The sequence below is a fragment of the Cajanus cajan genome, chromosome 9 (genome assembly GCF_000230855.2).
Source record: "Cajanus cajan strain Asha chromosome 9, NIPB_CcT2T_4, whole genome shotgun sequence".
NCBI lineage: Eukaryota > Viridiplantae > Streptophyta > Magnoliopsida > Fabales > Fabaceae > Cajanus > Cajanus cajan.
In genome coordinates, this window is record NC_138525.1 from 43,034,432 (window position 1) to 43,039,678 (window position 5,247).

Consider the following 5,247-nt stretch of genomic DNA (forward strand, 5'->3'; position numbering starts at 1 on the left):
ATGGGCCAAATGAATGGAATAACACCTTAGGCCCAATGTGATCAAATAAAATAAATCCTATACTACTTGGCCAAAAATACAAGGCCCAGAGGGCTAGACTATTAGGCCTAAAGAAAAAGTACAAAAATATGGAATAAAAGGTATTGGACTTAATCATGTTGTAGTTTAAATAGCTTAAGATGAGCTTAGGCCCACTAACCTTTAAACAAACCCAATCCTCTTGCATCCTCTTAGCCATAGCCCTAATGGTAGGACCTTGGTCATGCCTCTACCATCAATATTATGTTATTGTATATTGAATTCATGCATCCATTCTTTATTGTGGGATAATGTAGGTCTATATAAGTGGAATATCATAATGTTAAGATGATGGAGATTATTAGAGATGATGGGACATCTGAAGACCCCTGAAGATTGTTTTAGTTTTGGTGATGTATTGTATAGATGTTACTTAAGCCTATGCAAAAGGATATTGTATTGATTGTAATAGATATAGGCATGTGTGTGTGTGTTTGTTTATGCTTGATGATGATAATGAATGCTTAATTCAAGAACTAATCAAGCTTTTAAGAATCTAAGAAATTGATTTTTTAGTATTTCCATGTATAAACATAAAGTAATAGATTATCATGGAAAGTTAATTTACTACGAAATGTTTAAACATAGAAATATGAGTTGATTCAAACAAGAGTTTTCAAGGTAACATTGTTAATCAATTATCATTCAAGGTAATAGATTAACAAGTCTATTATTGGTAAAGGATATTTAAATGTCCTCTGTGTTAATAGATTTCTAAGTCTATTATTGGAAAAGGATTTTCAAGTGCTGTTTATGGTAATGGATCACCAGAGTTGGTAATAGATTAAAACAAAGTCTCTTGTTTGAAACAAGGTTGAAAAATCAAGATTTTCATCAGGATAATCGATTATCACATGAGATAATCGATTACCATAGAGTGAAACACAATTTTGGGTCTTAAAAAGCTCGGGATAATTGATTATCATATCCCATAATCGATTACCCTGGTAGTTTTATGTTCCTGGTTCAATTTTAAAGAGTTGGTAACAATTTACCATATCAAGTAATAGATTACCTCTATTATTACTCTTTATAACTGAATCACATCTTGCACTTTAAATATCTATCTTTTATCAAATTAAAAGTGAACAATTTTAGAAAATATTTTTGAAAAAAAACATAAGAGAAAAAGATTACTTTTAGAAACAAGAATCAAAGGATGATCAAAGAAACATTTTCTGAAACACTAAGAAGTGCAAAGATTGAACATGTGTTCTTAAAGGAAGAAATTCAAGAACTGAACTCAATTGTGAAAGATCAATGTCTACACAAAATAGGTGATATCTTTCTGATCTTTTAACTTGTATTTTTGTTTTGTATGGTGTATCTCTTGAGATAGGGTGTCTCAACAAGAGATCTTGAAATCTTGAGTTAGATTTCTCAAGTAATTTCTGTGGGGTACAGAAATTTATGTGTTTTTCAGTCTTAAAGTGTCAATATTGATGTATGTTTGCGTTCTTGTAATATTGTATGTGCACGGTATTTGAAAACAATATTATAGTGAATGATCTTTGATTTAGTGGGGTATTAAATCAAAGTAAATTGGATGTAGGCCAAGTGGATGGTTGAACCAGTATAAATTTTTGTTTTCTTTATCTTCTTACCCTTATCTCTTTAAGAATCTTGATAATTTCTTGATTAAAGAATTCAAAGACTTGTATGATATGATATTTCAATTGATGTATATAGTTTGAGTATTATTCTTATAATTAAATTTTTTTAATAAGAAGGTAATATAAAATCAACCTTGATTACAAGTGACTGTTTTGCTGCATTAACTTTGATATTCTAATATATGGGTATTGTATCTTGTAATCTACTATTATTTATTAACTCAAATTGATTAAAGGTTGAGTCTTGAATATTGTAGTAAGCCGATATCAAGAAATTTTGAAATTAAAGTCATCTTAGGCTAGAATCTATTCAACCCCTTTTTTAGATTCTTGTCAACTCGAACCAATGCATAAGTCATCTACTTGTGTCTCGAGTGGTGTTATGGTGGAGAAATCTCTAAAGGAAATGAGGGGCTACTAGGGCAAGTTGTAACATTTCGACAAGACCCTGACAGACATTCCCAATTGAGGTAGTTCAAGGGGGTCACTATTGATGGGTGGTCCCATTCCATTATTCTTAAGCTATTTTGTATTCTTGATGATGAGGAAAAGATTGGTACCACATGTATAAAGTTACAAGCATGCATTACATGAGTCTTAAATCATGATTATATTTTATTTTTTTATTGAATGATATTGGTTGATGGAAGGAGATATACCAATTGTTATTACTGTTGAGAATTACTAAAGGTATGTGAGATGTAATTTATATGTTACTTTGTGTGTGTATACCTTTATGTCTTGTATATGTTGTGTTATAAATAAGATGTATTCTCACTCCTTGTGTTTGTATGTTTGTGTTGGGTTAAATGTCATTTGCAGGATTATAATAGGTAAAACAAGATATGTTTGATGAGGGGAAAAATAAATAAGGGTTTTGCTCTAATAGTATGACATCGGAACCAAGTTTTAATTTTAGAAATTGATAACTATTGAATTTCTCTTTATTTATATTTTATTGTCAGAGCACTAATAATTAAGAGGTTATGTCTTATTTTGATTCAAAAAAATATTTTATATTTCTTCATTAATTAAAGTGATAGATTAAGCTTTGTGAACCTTTTTACTATGTATCAACGAGAAAAGTTTTATTATTAATTTTATGCTATTTTCCATGATTTTTATTATTTATTTATTTATTTGGGGTAGAAGGGTGTTACATGATCCATGGGAAAAGGGTTGTTTCGCTCATGGGATCTTTTAATGGAAGCTATTTTTTAAAATTTACCCCATGAAACCCCAACAAATTTGAGAGATGAGGTAAAGAAACTTGATAAGCTACATTACTGACTCTATACAATTTGATACAAATAAATGAAACAATGTGTAAAATTTCTATACTTCAAGGTCTTACCAACCCTAGTCCATGGAATGACTCTCAAGAATATATGATCACCTTCTTGAAATTTTAAGTTCTTTTCTTATTTGAATAACTCTTTTACCTACTTTGAGTTTCCCTCATCCTATCTTGGATCATCTTAACATTTTCTGTAGCTTGTTGCACTACATCAGGTCCTAGTACAAGGTTCTCTCTAGATTCACACTAACACAAAGGTGGTGCCCTAAACCTTCTCCTATACAAGGTTTCATAGATGTCATCCTAACATTGTAATGCTAACTATTATTGTAGGTAAACTATATCGAAGGCATAAAGTTATTCCAATTATCCCTTTGTGCTAACACATAAGCTCTAAACAAGTCCTCTAAGAATTAGATAGTTCTCTCGATTTGGCTACCAATTTCATGATGATAGGTTGAACACAACCTAAGCTTGCCTTTAAGGCTTGGTGAAGACATTATAAAAGGCACACAGTAACAATCTCACTAATGTAAAAATTAGGCAATCTCTCTAAAATTTTAATTGGCATAAATTGAGATAACTTAGTAAAAAAAATACTTGTTTTCAATCAATATGAAAGGTTAAGTTGTTTTCAAAAAATTAATTTAATAATACTAAATTTAAAAATATTTGTTGTTGTCATTTAAATTTAATAAATTCAAATTCATTTAGTACATTAAACCTTTTGATGTTATTTTTATAAAGAACAATTTATATAGGAACAATATTTATTTTAACATTATAAAAAAATATATTCAAGAATCAATTAGTTGTTTAAGATGTCATGTCTTTTGAATATTATTCAATTACTTATGGCAAAACCTATTTACATAATTTTAAAGATTATTTTTATAAAATTAATATGTTTATTTATACGGATATTTTTTTAAAAAAAATTGGAATATTAAAATTTAAATTAATATTTTAAAAAAATATTTAAATTATAATAATTTTAAAAATAATATTTATATTAATTAAAAGAAAATAAAACGAATAGACTTTAATTCAAATGATAATCAAATCAAATGCTCTTTCATAATAATGTTTTGAATTTAATAATTTTTTTTTAAAAAAATAATAATTACACCTGTTGAATAAAGTAGACAAATAAAGAAATAAAAATGAAATATCAGTCAATTATCACACTACATATAAATTAATTATGATAATAAAATTATTTTGAATAACATTACATGAAATTATTAAATGATAATAATTTAAAATTATAATAAATAAATAATTTTTAATATAGAAAATATTATATGTTACCATTAGTCGGAGTTGTCAAAAAAAAAATATTTAGTCAGTAGTCACTAATTTAAATTATAATTCTCTATAATCAATTATTATATAAATTAAATTATAAAATCTCTATAATTAATTATTTTTATTATAAATTAAAATAAAATAATTTAAAACTATAAAAAAATACACTTAAACACATTAAACTAATAAGCACATAATTTTTTCATCATATTTATTAATTATCGTATAAATGTTTTAAATCAAATATCAAGGGTAACTTAAAAAAATTTAAAACGTAAAATTTAAACAATAAAGAATTAAATGCATAATAAATATTTTCAAACTAATCATATAATAATTCACACCTATTATTAATCATAAAATAATATTGCACGGACATTTTTTTATATATTTTTTTTATCGTAGTCTGTTTTAAAGACGGTTCTCTAAAATATATTTATGTTGTGTCCTTTGAACACTTGCTAAAACAAAAATCTTACTAGTTTATTTTTATATATTACATAACATGAAATTGAGACATTACATGGAGAGCATTTATTTTCTGCTCATTAGTTTAAAATGTCTATTATCGTTCTTCTGTCTCTTTAATGCAAAATCTCCTGCTTGAGGAATATTTTATTTTTTTTAATCTTTCTTCTGAGGTTTTGTAAGGTGCTTGCTTATTCACCCTATTGAGTTATGTTATTTGCCTTTTAATAAAATTAACATGAACTCTTGTTTTAACTTTATTGTTTCCGCCACAAATGTATTCACACACAGGATAGTAATACCTTATCCTTACACCATATACAATTAGACACCAGAAAATGAAATATTGGCACTAAAATGTGATATTTTTTCTCCATTAATTTAATAGTTGAGTGTCATAGTCGAAAGTAGAAATTTAATTAAATTCAACTGAATTTAAGGGTAGTCTTTGATCAGATAAAAATAATATAACCCGCTCAACCA